The sequence below is a fragment of the Meles meles genome, unplaced genomic scaffold (assembly GCF_922984935.1).
Source record: "Meles meles unplaced genomic scaffold, mMelMel3.1 paternal haplotype, whole genome shotgun sequence".
Lineage (NCBI taxonomy): Eukaryota > Metazoa > Chordata > Mammalia > Carnivora > Mustelidae > Meles > Meles meles.
In genome coordinates this window covers 695560-717233 of record NW_025721617.1, presented here as the reverse complement: position 1 = coordinate 717233, position 21674 = coordinate 695560, and the positions used below count along the sequence as shown (strand labels likewise).

General features: G+C 38.0%; 1 pseudogene; it reads left to right on the top strand.

Moving 5' to 3' along the window:
- Positions 1–9177: 9177 nt before the first annotated feature.
- Positions 9178–10359, top strand: LOC123936613 (annotated as a pseudogene).
- The last annotated feature ends 11315 nt before the right edge of the window (positions 10360–21674 follow it).

Here is a 21674-nt window from a genome sequence, read left to right as displayed (position 1 = left end):
TTGACCCATTCATTGTTTGGAGCATGGTATTTAACCCCTGTGTATTTGTGTTATTTCCAGATTTTTTTCTTGTGGTTGATTTTTAGTTTCTTATCATTGTGACCAGAGAAGATACATGATATGACAGATTTTTCTAAATTGTTGAGACTTGTTTTGTGGCCTAATGTGTAGTCTATTCTGGAGAATGTTCTGTGTGCATTTGAAAAGCTACTGTTTTAGGATGGAATGTTCTAAATATGTCTGTTAAATCCATGTGGTCCAGTGTGTCATTCAAGGCCACTGTTTCCTTGTTGATTTTATGTTTGGATTATCTGTCCATAAATGTAAGTAGGGTGTTAGAATCCCCTTCTATTATTATTATCAATTATTTCCTTTATGCCTTGTATTAGCAGCATTATATATTTTGCTCCCCCATGGTGTGCACACAAATATTTCCCATTGCTATATCCTCTTATTGGACTGTCCTCTTTATTATTATATAGTGTTCTTCTTTGAAACTTGTTACAGTCTTTGTTTTAAAGTCTGCTTTGTCTGATATAAGTATTGCTACTCTGCTCTTCTTTTGACACCCATTTGCATGACAAATGTTTTTCCATCCCCTCATTTTCAATCTGCAAGGTTGGTTTTGTTTGTTTGTTTTTGTTTTTCCCTGAAATTAGCCTCTTGGAGGCAGCATATAGGTGGGTGTTGTGTTGTTGTTGTTGTTTTTTAAATCCACTCTGTCACCTGGTATATTTTAATTGGAGTGTTTAGTGCATTTACATGTGAAGTAATTATTGATAGGTATGTATTTATTGCCATTTTGTTACTTGTTTTGTGTTTGTTTCTATGGATTTTCTCTGCTCCTTTCGTCCCTTGGTCTCTCTTTTATGATTTCTTGGCTGTAGGTGATGTGCTTGGATTCCTTTCTCTTTTTTCTTTGCATATTTCTTGTTAGTTTTTGATTTGTGGTTACCATTAGGTTTATATATAACATCTTCTGCATATAACAGTCTATATTAACTTGATATATCATTGCTGAAGTTGAAACCTATTTTTTAGTTCCTCTCCCCCCAAGTCCACATTTTAGATGTGTGGTGCCATGTTTTGCATCTTTTATTTTATGAATCCCTTGACTGGTTTTTACAGAAATACTTATGTTCACTTATTTTGTGTTTTGTTTTTGTTTTGTTTTGTTTTGTTTTATGCTCTCGTTTATGGTCTTTCCTTTCCATTCAAAGAATCCTCTTTAATATGTCTTATAGGGATTGCTTAATAGTCATGAAGTTTTTAGTTTTATCTGTCTGAAAATCTCTTTACCTTTCCTTCAATTTTGAATGATAGCCTTGCTGGATAGAGTATTCTTGGCTGAAGATATTTCCCTTTTGGCACTTTGAATATATCATGCCATTCTGTTTTGGCCTGCAAAATTTCTGATGAAAAATTGACTGATGGCCTTATGGGGTTTCTCTTATATATAACAGCCTTCTTTTCTCTTACAGCTTTTACATTGTTGTTGTTGTTGTTATTTATTGCTACCTATTGCCGTTTTGATTCCTGTGTCTCTTGGTGTGGACCCCCTTGGGTTAGATTTTTAGGGGGATTTTTATATGTCCTGGATCTGTATCTCTGTTTCCTTCCCCAGATTAGGAAAATTTTTACCTACTATTTCTTCAAAAACATTGCCTGCCCCCTTTTCTCCCTTCTTCTGGGACACCTATAATGCGAGTGTTATTATACTTGATGGAATCACTGAGTCCCCTAAGACTATTCACAATTTGCTTAAGTTTCTTTCCTTTTCTCTGCTCAGCTTGATTACTCATCATTTTTCTGTCTTCCAGGTCATGCGTTCATTTCTCTGCTTCATATAGTCTGCTGTTTATTCTGTGAATTGTATTGCATTTTTTGTGTTCTTGATCTCTGATTGGTTCTTTTTTATCTTTATGTTAAGGGCTCATTGATGTCTTCTACTCTTTTCTCAAGTCCAGTGAGTATCTTCATGATCATTTTTCTGAAATTAGCCTCTTGAAGGCAGTGTATAGGTGGGGTATGACCATTACGTTAAATTCTCTACTGGGCATATTACTTATAACTGTTTTGCTTTGGCCCCTTGCCATAGTTTGGCTCCGTTCCTTCATTTGGGAGCTATTTCTCTGTCTGCTCCTCTTGTCTGACTTTCTGTTTCTGTTTTGTTTTGTTTTGTTTTTTAGGGAATTCAGCTATTTCTCTTGTCCTTAATGATAACAGCCTTATGAAGAAGGAGTCCTGTAGTGCCCTGCAGAGCAGTGTAGCCTGTTCTCCAGGGCCTGGCACTTCAGGGAGCATCTCCTATGTCTTATGTCTGCTCTCCTGTTGAGTCTTGGTCTATTTTTCCTTTCCAGTTGTCTGAAGAGGCTCTCTTTGCCTCTCATGGGCAATGTCTGGTCCTGAGCAGGGGTGGTGGGGTGCATTTTAACAAGTTGTGTGGTGCTCTGCTTGCTAAAGGAGACCTAGCACCCCCAAAAGTAAAGTCCCACAAAACACAAGGGTCAGGACATATGTTGGCAGGGTTTGCATTGCTCTCCTGAGGGTGGGATCTGCAGCACCAGGACTAAGGGGAGCATGACTGTGAAAGCCTTGGTGGGGAGGGGGGCCGGCTTGGTGCAAGTCAGTTAGATAATGAGTGTTGTGGTTAATTCCTGGAGTTGGTGGTTGTTTATGATGAGGGTGGGGAAAATGGCAACTGCCAGCTCCTTTGCTCCTGAAGGGCTCTCTCTGTGATCCTTCTTTCTCTGGGCCATGCTCTAAGATGAGCAAATCCCTCTCCCTCCCATCTGCTGCCTTCTCCCTGCCCCTGCCCCAACCCCCAGCATTTTTCAAACTGCTGCTTATAGGCTGTATCTGCATAGGTTATTTGTCCTACTATGTCTTTAAGGGCAGGGACTCTGCTTAGTAATGTCCTCTGAGCTCCCCAGGAACCCACAATTTGGCCCCTCCTGTTTTCACAGGCAAATATCACTGGGATTCATCCTCTCTGTGTGCTCCGCAGTGTGAAAGATTCTCTTCTGCCCTCCATCACACCAGTGGTTTCCTCCCCACATAAAAATCCTGCATACTCTATTTATCTTGAATACCTTGACCAAATTAGCATACCTTGTTAACAGTGGTAGACATGAGTAGTTGGCATACAACTGACCACCTGTTGGGGAAAATGTTTTAGCTACAGTCTGAGAACATAACACAGATGAGAACGTCAGTTAACACTCTGAAGATTGTATTATAGAGAAATCTACTGAATTGAAATATCCCCATGGAATCCAAAACTGTACAGCTTAAGTATTCACCACAATTATTAGGAAGTTTATATTATTCACATTCTCATTTTTACTTTTAGGATTTCCTTCAGGATCAGCCTTTTTTGGGAGCATCCTTATAAATAGCTGTAGTAAAGGACATGAGTAACATGAAATTGTCCAAGGTCTATATGGCACATAATGTGTCTTGCAGAAAAATAAATTCAGTTATTTGCAGAAGACAGTGTTTTGGATGTCTCTGCTACAAAGATAGCAAATCAAAACATTGACAAGTAGCTCAACTTGGGAAATGGAAAACTGACATGATTCTGAAGGCAGTCTTTATCAGTCACTAGTTCACTAATCCACTTAGCAATTTGGTCACTAAAAAGGTTTTCATTGTTCTTAAAAAAGGATGTATCTAGCTTTCACCTGCTCAATATAGTCCTCTTCAGTACCATTGCATTCTGTAGCAATAGTGGAACCTGAACGAAAGAGAAATCTAGAAAATACTCATTGAATTTAATGATGTGAGCAAAATCCATAGGAAGAAAACAATGTTGATTGGCTTCATAAGATACTGAGTTGATTTACATATGATCCATGTGTTGCCATTGATTTCTGTTTAGAAAAAGTGTCTGGTAGGATTTCTTTGCTGAAATCTTCTGAGCTCACCTGTACAATATTCTCAAGCTCATAAAATTTAAGTACCTGGATACATAGTCTATATTATATATTAGTGTTAGGAAAGTTCATTTTCATGACTTCATTTTAGTACAAAAGTGTGAAATGTTGCTATAGGGTATTGCCTGTGGGACCTTTGCAAATATTTAACTTTTTGAATAATCTCTACTTCTTCAAGAAATGCTTTGTAAAATTATGGTGAAAATGGTTGAAGTTAACTATGATATAATAATTTTGATTGAATATAAAACAAAGTCAATCACCATTGGGTTGATATATCATCTGTTCCAGTCCTTATTTCTTTTGAAATTGAACACTTGTGTTAGTTACTCTCAACTTAATTAGTAACGTGTACCATGCTTGATTAAATTAAGTGCAATGCACAGTTGTAGCTTACTTCTTCAAAATGGGCTATTTATAATTAATGATATGAATTACTTTGTATTCACCACTGATTACCCATGCTAATGCAGAGGCACAGAATTCATTGAAGCCATTATATTATTTTTTTGAAGTGCACAGTATGCTTTTATGTTGAATATTAGGAGATATGTAAATTGCTTCATTATCTGGGCCCTTATTTGGCCTTTCCCCTTGTATCATTTAGCGTCTACTAACTCAGTTGACAGTAGAGGATTCCTGCTGGTAGACACTGATAGCTTCTTTCTTTTAGTTTCTTTTGTCTTTATAATCTGTCTCTTACTACTACTTCTTTCATTTTCTTTCTCAGCCTTACCTTTTAAACCCCAAACCCTATGTTCTACCTTATTAGAGCATGGCCACTTCACCAATCGACCACATGTTTCCACTCATGCCCTTGGTTAGGTGGTTCCCTCTCCCTAGAGTGTATTTCTGCTTTCATTTGCAGACAACCAAATCAAGACACAGGACTAATGTAGAACTCTGCAAAAAATTCCCTAACTGTCCATCTGTCTTCCCTAGAAAGAAAAGGTTCAACTTTATTCTGGGTTTCCATAGGACTTTAGTCGTACAATTTAGCACATCCTGTGATAATATGTAGGATACATTAGGTGGTTATTGTCAGACACTGGCATTATCTTGGCTAATTCTCGAAACCACCTAATACAGTAAATACTCTTACCCCTCAGTTCATGGATGAACAAACTCAAGTACAGAGTTTATGTAAGCTTCTCAGTCTTACCCAGCTAGGGAGGTGGCCTGAGTTATCGTTCAAACTTAAGAATTCACTTTCAGAATCTTCCTTCTTAACCAGTTTGCTATTGTACATGTGTAGACTGAATTATAAGTAGTCGCATGTGTATATTCCATTATACCTTTCTTTTCCCATCTCAATATTGGTTTTCTTAAGAGACTGTATTTATATCCATGGTATTCAAAATACCATTTAATAGATACTTTGTAAATACTTGCAGAATCATTGTGGAGTAACAAGTTACAAGTGTGTCATTTCTTATGGAAGTTCTTTTGTAGTGTTGTTTTGAGACGGTTGGAAAAAAAATTTGCTCTTGTCTTCAGCTCTTCTAACATAACCTTGTTTTAGAACCTTAAGCTAAAGTCACAGTTGTCATAGGGAGACAGAGAAAGGTCAGAGAATCTCTAATATGAAAGAAAATTCCTTCAGGATATTAAATCCTAATGACAAAAATTATTATTGTGTGTGTGTGTCTGTGTGTGTATTTATGTGTATAAACTCTGGCTAAAATTGTTTTGATATAATCAAATAATAGTTATAGGATGTTATAACATATCTTGTATAAATTAATCGAGTTTTCACCCTGTTCTGAATGGTCTGAAAATTGTCTGCGTAGAGACAAGAGTCAGATGAAGTGACAATTGCCATAGTGATTGATACCAGAGCCTCTAAGTCAGTGTACATCTATCTAAGTCTAAGCTCTGTGGTATATTCAGAAAGTTACTTAAGTTCTATGAGCTAATAAAAGAAAATTCTGAGAGCTTGGACCTGCTGCTTAATAACTATTCTACTTACTTAAATTGTATTCATCTCAGTGAAACAAGAGGAAAACATAACCTACCTCTGTTGTTTGTTTTGTGACGCTTATGTCACAGAACACTCAAAGTGCTCAGAATGTTGCCTGTACATACAACTTTCTGAACAATAATAACTGAGTATATTTACCTATAAAATATGAAGAAAAATATGTAGCATTTCACAGAGTTGTTTGAAGTATTAAGTGATGTAACAAACGTAGGATGTATACCACTAGGCCTGGCATGGAGTAAGCTATAAATAAATTGTAGTCATAAGCCATTGTATTATCAGAAAAACATCCAGAAATTCTTCCAGTTGCACACTCCTTTAAATCTAAGTTGTAACAATTTAATAGCCTATTAAATTTTAAATGCTTTTGAATTGGAATTTAGTATAGCGCATTACTGTGATTGTTGATATGCTCTATGTAGTAAACTCGAGGTAAAAAGACTAACCAATTGAATGTGAAATAAACATTGACTTGATTTGAAATGAAGCCTAAGTACTGACACCACATTTTAATCTGACAAAATGAAGGAGTAACCCAAGGCTACAAATGAAGAAGGTTATTAAAGCAGCATAGTCACTTGAGATCATACCTGGAAAATGTAAAATATGATGGCAATAATCTTCCTTTAATGTCATAGTCTAATTTACCCATATGTTTATAGATACGTGTGTATATCAAAATAGTGTGAATGTTTGAGTCAGAGGAGATTTGAGGAAACTAAAATTCTTAGTAAAACTAACTAGAACATGGTAAAAACTGAGTTTCAAAAAGACAGTCTCTAAACTTTGGCTTTTCGTTAATGACAATGGAGAATTAGAAAATATTTTTTCCTAGAAAGTGGCTGAGTGGAACAGAATATCATTATCAAGAACCCAGCTGGAGCTTGTTTCCTGACACCCCCCACCCCCAACTATGTTGTCTCTGGCACTTCAGCCTCATGGCAGTAATCCGTTTACTGTCAGGGTGCTGCTTCTCTAAGATAATGCTTATTACATCACATTGACCCCCATTTTTACATGCATTGAAGTCCATCTTTTCTACCTTTTGTACTTTCATACCCTTATTCTTTGTTGCCCACATTGCAGCCAAATCTCAGTCTCCTTTTCCTTTTCACCAGGGACTTTCTGCAGTCAACAACCTCACGTCCAGACTCATTGAGGGCATCATATTCCCTCCCAGCTAATGGGGTCCCCATCTTTGCATTTTAATTTTCCTAGTGCTTTGTGCTTTGTTAATCTTAACTTTCATTGTCTTTTGCTTTTTAAACAGTTTAGTCTTCTTGGTGTCTGCATGCCATAGGTATGCCCTTTCACCTTAATCTGTTACTGGTTTTTTTTTTAAGATTTTATTTATTTATTTGACAGACAGAGATCACAGGTAGGCAGAGAGGCAGGCAGAGAGAGAGGAGGAAGCAGGCTCTCCACGGAGCAGAGAGCCCGATGCGGGGCTCGATCCCAGGACCCTGAGATCATGACCTGAGCTGAAGGCAGAGGCTTTAACCCACTGAGCCACCCAGGCGCCCCTCACTATAGACTTCTGTCATGACATAACTAACTCAAGCTTACATTAATTAACTTTTGAGTAACCATGAGGAAGTTTAATTAACCTCTTTTGGTCTCACTTCTTTCCTGATGTGGTTGGAGGATATATAAACTCCTTTCTAGCTCTCAAGTTTGAGCCTATTTAGATAAATTTTTTTCTTAAAAAAAAAATTCATTCTTTATGTGGACTTCATCTCAGTCCTACCAGACTATGATAGGCTTACCAGAGTTCAGTTATCAAGAACTAGAGAAATTGGAGAAAAAATATCACCTGAATAGGGCTGATCTCAGTAGATATAAAAATATTAACCATTTCTATATCATCAATCTCTATTGTCTTCACCACTTTGGCTTGATTAAAGATTTCCCCCCCAAATGAGTTTTCTTTTCTTTCTATTTAATCCACTTAAATTTGCATCATTTTTTTTTATCATCACTGATTGAGGCTTCCTGCCAGTGTGAATTTTAAAGTCTTATAGTTCCTAATTCTTATCTGCTTAAATGTTATAAATGTTGTGCAGATCTTAGCTGTGTGATTTCCTCCTGGCACTTTTTTTTTCCCCAAAGCTTACTTAACAACATTGAACTACCCCCCCATCAAGTCTATAAGCTCAATTTTGATTGGGTATATATGTTAATGGAAAGCTGGATAGATACCAGGTTAGAAAAAAGACATGTGAAGTCCCAGAACAAAAAGAATTCAGTCCCTATGCAGTTTTGGATGAGCAGCTTAGTATAATGATGCTGTCAAGATAATGGGGGTAAAGTAGTTTAAGAGTATGGGCTCTAGAACCATACTCCTAGGATTGTGTCCAGGATCCACTACTTCCTAGGCCTTTGGCATTGAGCAGGATTAACCTTTACTTTATGGGGTTGTTTTGGTTGTTAAATGAAGTAATTATGGGAAAGTAACTAGAGGAGTTCCTGGTACCTGTTCCTGGTACAGCCTTCAACATGTGTTAGTTGTTGTTACTAGTGTATTCAAAAGTTTTTAGAGTGGTATTTTCATGGACAGTAGAAGGAAGATAGTATTCTTCCCCTAGATTCAGAAATCTGTATACTTTGGTATACCTGTCTAATATGAGTTTAAATAAATGAAGTTTCATAGAAAACCCATTGTTCTAGGAAAAAAATAATAAGATGGGAATATTGATTGTATTATTTCTCTTAATATAAGCACCCTAAAGAATAGGGACATACTAAACTTTAAAAAGGAGACTGTTAGAGCTACTAAGCACAACAGCAGCCTCGTTCCTGCTACGTTGTGCAAGCTATCTCATGGAACTCAGCAGAGAGAACATTGAGGAAAACCAATACATTGAACATCATCTCTTTTCTTCATATTTTTATTGTCTAAAAGAAATTAATTGAAATAAAGAAATCAGTGTTTATGTGATTGTGAGGGCTTGACTTTAACTGGCAAGTCATTTGATATATGGAATGGGGTTTTTGTGTTTCTCATGCTTTGTCCTGTTTGGACAGAAATGTAGTCTTTCATGTGGTACTTAATACCAACACAGCCTTATGAGACATTTCTCTTTTCCTCTTCTGAATAGTTACAGGATGTCTAACACTCTACCACTTAACACTCTGTCAGAGAACTAGAGACTTTTGTCTAGTTGTTTCATATATTTAAGGTTCTTTACCTCATATAGATTAAAAATCGAGGATTAGCCCAGGACCCGCGGGCTGCCTCACCTGCCGTCCCGCCTCGCGACCGCCATGCTCTCCGTCCCTGTCCCGCTCACCACCATCATGGACCCCTAGCAGCAGCAGCAGCAGCTCCAGCTCTCGCCCCTCAAGGGGCTCAGCCTGGCGGACAAGGAGAACATGCCCCCGAGTCTTAGCGGGACCCGCGTTCTGGCCAGCAAGACCGCCAGGAGGATCTTCCAGGAGCCCGCAGAGCCGAAAACTGAGGTACTTGGCCCCAGCATGGAGGACAAGCCACTGCTGCGAGAAAACCCTCGTCGCTTTGTCATCTTCCCTATTGAGGACCATGATATTTGGCAGATGTGTAAGAAAGCTGCGGCTTCCTTTTGGACCACCGAAGAGGTGGATCTCTCCAAGGACACTGAGCACTGGGACTCCCTGAAGCCTGAGGAGAGATACTTTATATCCCATGTTCTGGCTTTCTTTGCCGCCAGTGATGGCATAGTCAATGAAAACTTGGTGGAGCGCTTTAGCCCAGAAGTTCAGATCACAGAAGCCCGCTGTTTCTGTGGCTTCCAAATTGCCATGGAAAACATCCATTCCAAGATGTACAGTCTCCTCATTGACACTTACATTGAAGATTCCAAAGAAAGGAAATTTCTCTTCAACGCCATCAAGACAATGCCTGGTGTAAAGAAGAAGGCAGATTGGGCCTTGCATTGGATTGGGGACAAAGAGGCAACCTATGGAAAATGGGTTGTGGCCTTCGCCACTGTGGAAGGAATCTTCTTCACGGGTTCTTTTGCGTCAATATTCTGGCTCAAGATACATGGCCTGATGCCTGGCCTCACGTTTTCCAATGAACTTATCAGCAGAGATGAGGGTTTACACTGTGACTTTGCCTGCCTGATGTTCAGACACCTGGTCCATAAACCTTCCAAGCAGAGAGTGAGAGAAATAATCATCAATGCCATTCGGATAAAGCAGGAGTTCCTCACGGAGGCCCTGCCCGTGAGCTCATTGGGATGAACTGCATGTTAATGAAGCAGTACATTGAGTTCGTGGCAGACCAGCTTATGCTGGAGCTGGGTTTTGGCAAGGTTTTCCGAGTAGAAAATCCATTTGACTTTATGGAGAATATTTCACTGGAAGGGAAGACTAACTTCTTTGACAAGAGTAGGTGAGTATCAGAGGATGGGAGTGATGTCCAGTCCAACAGAGAATTCTTTTACCTTGGATGCTGACTTCTAAGTGAATGAAGATGTGCTCTTATTTTGCTGACACCCCACCCCCCTTTCTCATAAAAAAAAAAAAATCAGCCACTTGAAGTGTATCAAACCGGCTACACCATGAATTATCCATAATGTTCATCAATAGTGTTGTTAAAACTGTGTAGCTACCTCATAGGCAAGCCTGTTGATTAGTGATGCTAGTCATCTCACCTAGAAAGCAGCTTAGACAGAAGCTACTCGGATTGGTAGGAAAGACCGTGGCCGTGTTTGGCGTTTGCAGGCAGGCTGCCATCCGTGAGTGCACCGTGGCTCCCGGCGGCAGTCGGGGCCCAAAGTTCGGGGCCCTGGAGTGAGTCAGACCCCGCAGGATGGGTCAGTTACTCCGAGGTCCTCCGGAGGCTTCAGTCTCGGTGCTTCAAAGCAGATATTAAAGTTTACTTACTGATTTGTATATAAAACTGGCACTTTACACACAAATAAACGGAGTTTGTACTGTTGAAATAAAGGCCTGATTTCACCTGAAAAAAAAAAAAAATCGAGGATTAAAACCTGCTATGTCCTTGAATTCTTATTTCTTATCCCAATTCTCAAGTACTTTTTAGTTAATATTTGAAGTAGAAAAAAATGGCCTGGTAATTGTGTTCTTATTGATTCTTACTGTCCAGGAATTGTCTTTGCATTGGTTCTGAGGACAATCATGAGATAAAAAAAATCTACAGAACTCTACATGTTAGGTTTTTCTACTTTTTATTTTTTTTTTTGATGACTAAGAAAGAGAGAAAGCAGGTGAAAAAAGATCAAAGATCAGATTTGAGAGCCTTCTTAGAATTTCAGGTTTAATTGGGCAGGAACCATTGGAACTGTTTTCCAGTCACATAATTAAATGTCTCTGGGCCCCTCATCCCCTAATAGGTATACCGATGTCATCATGAGGGATTCACCTTCATGAAGTTATTCAAATGCAATTACTTCTCAAAGACTCAGTCTCTAAATTATATCATATTGAGGGATTTGGGGCTCCAACATATGAATTTTAGGGTACACAAGCATTTAGTCATAGTGTCAGCTTTATTTTTTTATTTTTTATTTTTTTTATTTATTTATTTGACAGAGAGAGAGATCACAAGTATGCAGAGAGGCAGGCAGAGAGAGAGGAGGAAGCAGGCTCCCTGCGGAGCAGAGAGCCCGATGCGGGGCTCGATCCCAGGACCCTGAGATCATGACCTGAGCCGAAGGCAGTGGCTTAATCCACTGAGCCACCCAGGCGCCCCTAGTGTCAGCTTTATTATAATAAATGTACTACTTTTTAATAATAAATGTAGTACTTCAAATGTAGTCTCAGGTGATCAGTGTGGTTGAAAAGTTGCTGACTTGTATAATGTCATGTCAACACAACAGTTCCATAAAGAGTTATTAGAGGGCACCTGGGTGGCTCAGTGGGTTAAAGCCTCTGCTTTCAGCTCAGGTCATGATTCCAGGGTCCTGGGATCGAGCCCCACATTGGGCTCTCTGCTCAGTGGGGAGCCTGCTTCCCTTCCTCTCTCTCTGCCTACCTCTCTCCCTACTTGTGATCTCTGTCTGTCAAATAAATAAATAAAAAGTCTTTTAAAAAAAGAGTTATTACAGGGTAGAAACATGTTGACTAGATGATTTTGAACTACTTAACATGTTTAAATGGATTGATATGTCATTTTGAACATTATTTAATCTAATTCTACAAATATTGGGTGTTTTCCTTGCCTCAGGCATACACCTTGGAATGAGACCTATGTACATTCCAGTTGATAAGGAGCCTACATCTAATCTTATGATGCATTCTGAATCCAAATAAGGCTTATGATTCTGATTTAAAAATGTGTACATAGCATGCATTTATTCAGTATTTAAATGTTCATTTAATTACATTATAAAATATGTATATCACCTTTCAAAAGTCTATATGTATAGACATTTAATCAGAAAGTGGATTTTGCTCTTCTTTGAAGCTTAATTTTTTTTCCCTTTTTATTAATTTTTTCAGCATAACAGTATTCATTCTTTTTGCACAACACCCAGTGCTCCATGCAAAACGTGCCCTCCCCATCACCCACCACCTGTTCCCCCAACCTCCCACCCCTGACCCTTCAAAACCCTCAGGTTGTTTTTCAGAGTCCATAGTCTCTTATGGTTCGCCTCCCCTCCCCAATGTCCATAGCCCGCTCCCCCTCTCCCAATCCCACCTCCCCCCAGCAACCCCCAGTTTGTTTTGTAAGATTAAGAGTGAAGCTTAATTTTTTTAAAAGATTTTATTTATTTACTTGACAGGCAGAGATCACAAGTAGGCAGAGAAGCAGGCAGAGAGAGAGAGGAAGAAGCAGGCTCCCTGTTGAGTAGAGAGCCCGATGCTGCGCTAGATCCCAGAACCCTGGGATCCTGACCTGAGCCGAAAGCAGAGGCTTTAATCCACTGAGACACCCAGGCGCCCCATGAAGCTTAATTTTAATATGATATGTATTCAAGTTATACACAGATATATTTCATAGTCTACATAATTCTGCTGGAAATCCTAGGCTTAAAACTTTTGTCATGCTGTATTCCACTTACCTCAGTAATTATACAACCCCATATGAGATAAACACAATGAATATACATTAAATATCTTCCTGTGGCCTTTTTTTATTTTATTGCTTTGTAATGTAATATGAAGTGATCCTATTCTTTCAATAAGCTGGTTTGCATTCAACATCAAGCTTACTCATTCCCCCGGATACTGTTGGACAACTGCGCTTATGGTTGGAAATCAAAATCTGGGTGTACCCTCTACGTATCCATGCATGAAAATGATGGTGTGTAATAGAACATCCCTGGGTCCAGGGATCCCTTTGCCCTGACTGATTGGGGAGAATATCTTATTAACCTAGGAAGTTCAGGCAAATGATTTCTCTGTGAGCAAGGAGCAGAGAAAGAAAAGGAAAACTTTGGAACAAGAAAACATTGATCTAATGAAGTGAATAATAGTTTTAACATGAACAAGTCATGGCAGCATCTGTTCTGCTGGCCTGCTTGATTACAAGAACTGTGGTGAAATATGACAACTACAGGATTTTCGTTGCATTTCCTATAACGGGAACTCTCCAAAATATTGTACGAGATGGCCTCACATGATCAATCAAATGGTAATGTCGAAGAATAGCTCTTTTCTCCTCTTCCTTTAGCTTGTTGAAATATGTCTGGCCATCTGTGGCCTAATTAGGAAAGTTCCCTCTCAAAGTGATACATCCCTGAAAACCATGCTGCTTTGATGTTTTAATGAACAAACCCATGAGTAGCTCACAAACCTCTCTGTTCTGGGACCTTCACTCCTCACATGTAGGTGCCCAGTGAATGCATGACCAGCTACCTGCCAGGTGACTAACTAACAAATACAAATCTGTGCAAAAATCTCTTGATTTCCATTATATACCTAGGATGTAATACCAGAAAAAAAAATCACAAGAAAAGAGTAATTTAAAAAAATACTTTGGAAAAACAAGAGTTAGCTAATCTTTAACATCCTGGAACTTCTTTTTGTCTCTTGATATCAAGCAATTGATAAGAAAAACAATCTCATATTGATTTCTGAGATTGGACAGTAATGCATTAAAGTGAGAAGCCTCTCATTTTCTGATAATGACTTAGTGTCCTAGTTGTGGTATAAGTGAAAGTTGACCTGTTGACTAAATACCCCCTAATAGCAGGGACTGAGTACTTCAGCCTGTGTTATCCTAATCTGGGTATAGCTTATGACTCAAAAACACTTAAAACTGTGAGGAGATGCCATTGCATTTTAAGACAAAACAGATTGCCTAATCAATGTTAAGAGGTTTTGAGAGAGAGAAGTCTAAGATTTGATTTTGGATTATTGGATTGTCTAGTTCTCATGATGCAGCATACAGATTCATCAATATCACTGGCCACTGAGGAGGAACAGTCACAGCCTTCCACGTGCACTACTTTATTGCTATCTTTCAACTTTGGAGGATGTAGCTATTGATGTTAACATACTTGCGTGGCCTGAAAATGTCCACAGTGTATTGGATTTTTTTAAAATAATGGAATCTATTAATCTCATTTTTATTTATTTCTAATTCCAAGAAGGATGGATTCAATTAAAATACTGCACTGGAAAATGAACTTTATTTTTGTGTATAGTTGGGAAAGGAACGACTTTGTAGCATCTCCATTTATTTGTCAATAGATGCAACTTCATTGTCTTTATTTCAGATATCTCAACAAATCATATATTTTTAATTTTATTTTTAGGGATTATATAATTATTTCATTTCCCATTACAAAGCAGTATTAATGGAAAAGTGTTAATGGAAACTTGAATCATCTAAAGTATCCAGAATTTCAAAATAATAAATCTGTTATTTACTGAGAATAATAGTCTTGCAGTTTTAATAAAGTTACTTTATTTTTCTATTGTAATCATTCAGCCTTCTTCTTTGCATGCTAGAAGGGGAGACAAATGTTAACTAAGCCAAGAATGTGGATTTTCAAAGATGCCTTCTATTTGGTTCTATGTGTAGGCTCATTTCTTGCCTTGTTAATAATATCAAGAAACAGAACTGAACTAATTTTTAGTTGTGTGTCTTTGTATTAGATTTTTTTTTCCTTTTTCTTCTATTTGCTTATACATTACTGTATGTTTTAGTAAACATTGTTCTTCCAAGTCAGGACATGCAGGGGATCTTGTCATTTGCAATAACATGGAAACACCTAGAGGATATATGCTAAGTGAAATTAGTCAGACAGAGAAAGACAGATACCATATGATCTCACTTGTGCATGGAAAGTAAAAAAAAAGTAAAACAAAGGAACAAACAAAATGAAAACACTCATAGCTACAGAGAACAATCTGGTGTTTGCCAGAGGAGAGGACGGTAGGGAGAGAGTCAAACAGGGAGTGGGGACTAAAAGGTACAAACATTCAGTAATAAATAAGACAGGGTTCTGAAATATACAACATGGGGAATACAGTTAATATTATAACAACTTTGGTGACAGATGGTACCTAGATTTATCATGGTGATTATTGCATAATGTTGAATCACTGTATTGTACATGTGGAACCAATACAATATGTCAGCTATGCTTCAATTTAAAGAATACATAAAGATTATATTTGCTTTGGAAGTCTTATGGAGGTGAAGGTTAATGGGCCTAGGTCCTTTTATCATTGTCTAGAGTTTGTTTTTCTCTTCATTGCTGCCCCCATTTTTCTCTGGACTTCCATCCAGAGAAATAGACCTAATATCATGTAGTCAGTTTCTCTACTATTCAAGTAACAGATGATGGGCATCCTGTATCTATTCTGTTACTAAAACATCTTTTTCACTTAGATTGATCTTTGAGACTAGGATTCTTTTTTTTAAGGTTTTATTTATTTGAGAGAGGGAGAAAGAGAGAGAGAGAGAACCTGAGACAGGAGAAGGTCAGAGGGAGAAGCACACTCCCTGCTGAACAGGGAGCGTGATGCCTGACTTAATCCTGAGATTCCAGGATCATGACCTGAGCCGAAGGCAGTTGCTGAACAAACAGAGCCACCCAGGTGCTCTGAGACTAGAATTCTCTACTTATTTCACCATCATCGATTGCTAAGTCATTCCATATTTTACCTATAAAAAAGTTTTACTGCTATATTGTCAATTCTAAGTATTCTTAAACATCAGTATAGTATATAGAAAAGGTCCTTTCCATAAAGAGACAAATTACATACAAAAGTGTGTTTGGGGAGCACCTGGGTGGCTCAGTGGATTAAGCCTCTGCCTTCGGCTCAGGTCATGATCTCAGGGTCCTGGGTCGAGCCTCGCATCGGCCTCGCATGAGGCTCTCTGCTCAGCAGATTGATCACCTACTTGTGATCTGTCTGTCAAATAAATTTTTTTAAAAGTGTGTTTGGTTATTTTATAAAGGTTTTATAACAGTGTTTTACGACTGAGTCACAACTCAGTGTTCTCTTGCATGCACACATATACATATACACTGTGTATGGATTATTTCATTTTGCCTACATGATAGCATTACCTACAGTGGCCTTTCTTTGTTTTGCTTTTATTTTCTTCTATAAATCTCAAATTACTCTTTAGTATCTATTTAGGAGCTATCAATTTTTATCCCTTCCATAGACAAACACAGTTAAGTCAAGATGACTAATGGATTTGTGGGGAGAAGTATAGATTGATAAAAAATAGGGAACAAACAATTCCCTTTCAGAGCCATCCTTTTTAAATAGTCAGTTATTACTAATAAAAAGCAAGATTATTAAACATTTATTTTAATTAAATTTCGTAATAGAGATACTTAATCGTCTACCTTCTGAGTCTTATGTTCTCTATGGCAGGCTTTTGTAGGCGTTCAGAATTTGAGAGAGTTTTTGAGTGCTGAAAACTTTTATAGGAAGGAATAGGAATCTTTATGGGAATCTTATTTTATATACTTTAAAGTATTAGATACAATTTTTGCCCAAAACAAAAAAAGACAATCAATCATTACAAAATCTGTTTTTATCCTCTGCAGGGAACTTTCTTTCCCCTTCTTATTCTCCTCTGACAGTTCTCTAGTCCATTCTGTTTCTTACTTATTCAGAAGACTTACATGATTTGTTTTTTTTTTTTCTTCAAATTTCAACCATCTCTTCCTCTGTCTACTCTCTTTCTGGCCAACTTGGCTCTTGGCTTACTGAGGGAACTGGGGCTGTCACCAACTTCCAGGAACTTTCATCATCATGTTTAGCACCTATCTCAGATTAAACTGAATGTACTATTGTTGAATTGTTCATGCTGTTCTGGAAGGCCCCTCCCTCCAAATGTCTTCTAGAACCTATCTTCCTTCCTCAAGAATAGTGGTCTAGCAATTATTATTCTGTCCCCCATTATAATAGACAAGTGCAGTACAATGCAATGTTACTTCTTAAAAATCAAGATATATTTACTGTGGAGGATGATTTAAGATATGTTTTCAAGGTAGAGGAGTATGCGTGCTCTATATATGATAGACGATGCACATGTCATATAGTAAAATTCTGTATTACGTGTTACAGACATTCTTTAGTAGTAGATATATGATAACTCTTCATAAATGGCTTCAAGAAGGTAAGACTTTATCTGGAAATTTATGAATGGAACAATTTGAATATATGAAGAAAGTATTAGAGAAGCCATTCCAGACAGGAGACCGAACATGAGCAAATGAGCAAATGTGCAGAAGTGCAAATGAACATGGTATAATCAGGGTTTGGAAAGGAAGCCTGAGTAGAGTAGAGGCTTCACGAAAGAGCTCAGAAAGAGACATGATAAAGGAAGACTGGATGCTGCTTCATGATGCCCTTGAATTCCAGGATGTGTTCAACAGAGATGATAGTAGAATGTCCACATGAAAAAATCTACTGATGAATTTTGTATTTTTTGAACTGAGATTTTATAATAGGATATACATAGACTAATGTTTCTTTTGATTTCCTGTTTAGTTCCTTCCAAACTGAGTTCACATGTCCTATTTCAGGATCAAGGGAGAATATTTATCTTGGGGCATTGATGCCACCTATTGGCAAACGGGGGTAGAAGCTTGAGCACATCAAAGTTACTCCCTCATTGAGCTGTCTGAAGAACAGACTTGGTTGGCATAGAAGGTTTTCCCTGTGAACAGGTCCAGAGTCCAGCTGGGTTTACATATCAGTCTACCTGAGCTTCAGGGGCCCAGGATGAGACAGCAGGCCACATGAGAAGGGACTAGGTCTTTTAAAAGAGGAGGTTGATGGTTGCCATTTCGTGTGATGACAGGGCAGAGACTTGGAAATCATTATTTACCTAAGAAACCATGTCCCTTACCTCTCTGACTCTGTCACTAGCATCGTGATCTCATAGTATAGAGCACTGATGTCTACTAGAACTTTTTCTGATGATGAAAATATTCTATGATATGTGTGGCCATTGAGCCCTGGAAATGTGGCTAATGAAACATTTCAGTTTTTTAATTTGAATCTGAATTGTCCCACATGGCTAGTGGTTATGGAATAGTATATGGCAACTATAGAATCAAACTAGCTTTTAGTGAGCATGTATCATGTGCCTGACCTAATCTAAGAACTTCACATATACTAACTCACTTAGTCCCCATGAGAATCATAAGGAGCAGGCATTTTTCTTTTCCTTTCCTAGTACAGAAATGAGAGAACTGGGGCAGAGAGGCTTAGCATAGGGAGGAAGTGACAAATGTGGGATTTAAACCTCGGCGCTATATCCATTTAGCTTAAACAACTGTGTTGTCTCATATTTAAACCCTACATTAATCTTGTACTCCTTTTCTTGCTCACATTCATTTTTGTATGTTATTACCATAAAGAGAAACTATTGTACGCATAAAATAGATCAGCCATTCCTCATGAGGCTTTATCTGTTCTAAGATTCATGCAGCAGTTGCCATCTGTTACCCACCAGGAAAAATCTGGTCACAAAGCTATTGTGATCACAATAATACTTGAAATAAAATCAAATTTCATTTTTTATGAATAGTATACCTTCATTTTCCACAGATCCCACCAATCCATTTGGTTTTATAGATATTTCCTTAGACATTTGCATCCTTTCCCTGTCAGACTTTTAAGTTTGCTATTCCAGATGTAGGACCACATAACTCATCTATTGTTTTTTCCTTCCTCAAAGTAACTTTTGTTTTCATATTGGCTGTCTTGATATGGCGATGATGATAGCATTCGTCATGTTTAGGCTTACATGATTTTTAGTCTCTGAATTTCAGTGAAAAGATTTTTTTTTTCCCAGTAGACCTAGCAAAGGTCCATGATTAATCCTGATGGGCCCTGATTTAGTCATGTGATCACCTTCTCTGGACCACAACACCGGAGATGAACCCAAACCATGTTTTGAACTGTATCCTTGATAATGTTGTCCTTTTTACCTGAAATACAGTGACAAGGTACTTATCAGTCTAAGAGGTTTATTAGTAAATAAACTGTCGACCATTCATTGTAAGCTTCAAAAGCTCCATTCCTAAAAAATGTTACAGCCCCTACTTGAAATTAATGTTCCTTACCTTTTAAACTAGTAGGATATTCTATTAAAATCTTTCATGTGTGCTAGATCTAAAAAAAGTTTTATATATTTGCTCTCTTTCCCCTATATTTCCAGGCATATGTAAATAGTAATCATTCTAATGTATTGCTACATAATATAGATAGGCTAACTGAATTAAATATTTGCATTCCTTTTTCATTTTTTTAAAATTTTATTTATTTGACAGATAGAGGGAGAGAGATCACAAGGAGGCAGAGCAGCAGGGAGAGAGAGAGGGGGAAGCAGGCTCCCCGCTGAGCAGAGAGCCCGATGTAGGGCTTGATCCCAGGACCCTGGATTCATGACCCAAGCCGAAAGCAGAGGCCTAACCCACTGAGCCACCCAGGTGCCCCATGATCACAGCTTTGTATAACTAGCTTTAAGTCAGGCATTGTGATGTCCCCAACTTTTGTTCTCTTGTTCAGCGATCCCCTGGCTATTTGGGGTAGGTCCTTTCTGGCTACATGCAAATTTTAGGATTATTTGTTTTAGGGCTGTGAATAATTTTGAGGGTATTTTGATAGGGATTGTGTTGAATAGGTAGAGTGCTCTGGACAACATATGCATTTTTACGATGTTTATTCTTCCAATCCAGGAGCATGGAATGTTTTTCCATTTCTTTGCATTTTCCTACAAGTCCTTCCTCGGTGTTCTGTAGTTTACAGTAGAGATCATTTACCTCTTTGGTTAGGTTTATTCCTAGGCATCTTATGGGTTTGGGTGCTATGGTTAATGGAATTGACACCTTCATTTCTCTTTCAACATTCACATTGTTAGTGTATAGAGAAGCCAGAGATTTCTTGGCTTTGATTTTGGAATCCTGCACATTGCTGAATTGCTGTATGAGTTCAAGTAATTTAGGGGTGGAGGCTTTTGGGGTTTTCACAAAAAGTATATTGTCATATGCCGAGAGAGACGGTTTGACTTCTTCTATGACAACTTGAATCCCTTTTATTTGTTATTGTTGTCCAAATGCTGAGGCTAGAACTTCTAATGCTTTGTTCAAGAAAAGTGGTGAGAGTGGGCATCCCTGTCCTGTTCCTGACCTTAAGGGAAAAGCTGTCAGTTTTTCCTTATTGAGAATAATGTTTGCTGTGGGCTCTTCATAGATGGTTTTTATAATATATGTTCCATCTATCCCTATATTTTGAGGAGGTTTAAACATGAGAGGATGTTGTAATTTGCCAAATGTTTTTTTCTGCATCAAATGAGAGGATGATATGGTCCTCATCTTTCTTTTGTTTATATGACCTTTGCCAAATGTTTTTTTCTGCATCAAATGAGAGGATGATATGGTCCTCGTCTTTCTTTTGTTTATATGACCTATCACATCAGTTGATTTGTGAATGTTGAACCTGCCTTATATCCCAGGAATAAACCTCACCTGGTGATGTTGAACAACACTTTCAATGTACCTTATAATCCTGCTGGCTTGTATATGTATATTGTTGAATAATTTGGTATTAGTGCTCACCAGGGTTCTTCATCTGTAATTCTCCTTTCTCTTGGGGTCTTTGTCTGCTTGGGAATCAAGGTAATGCTCGAGCTCAGAAAATGAGTTTGGAAGCTTTCCTTTCAGTTGCCTTTTTTTTTTTTTTTTGAAATAGCTTCTGTAGAATAGGAATGATTTATTCTTAAAATGTTTGGTAGAATTCCCCTGGGAAGGTATTGGGCCCTGGACTCTTGTTTTGTGGGGAGGTTTCTGGTTCCTGATTCAATTTCCTTGCTGGTAATTGGTTTGTTCAGATTGCCTTTTTCTTCCTGTTTCAGACTTGGTAGATTACAAGCTTCTAGGAATGCATCTCTTTCTTCCAGATGGCCTAATTTGTTGGCATATACTTGCTGATAATATGTTCTAACAGTTCCATTTCTTTTGCATTGGTCATGATCTCTCCCGTATCCTTCCTGATTTTATTAACTTAGGTTCTTTATCTTCTGTTTTGGCTACATCTGGCCAGAGGTTTATTGATCTCCTTAATTCATTCTGAGAACCAGCTGCTAGATTTATTGGTGGGCTCTGCTGTTCTACTAGTGTCTTATTTCATTGATTTCTGCTCTAATCTTTATTCTTTCGCTTGGTTTCAGCTCTATTTGCTATGCTATTTCCAGGGCTCAGTTTAGCTTGTGCATGTGAGAATTTTCTAAGTTTTTGAGAGAGCCTCAGATGGCTACATAATTCCCTCTGAAGACCAGCTTTTCAGTATCCCATAGTTTCTGAAGCAGTGTGTTTTCGTTTTCATTA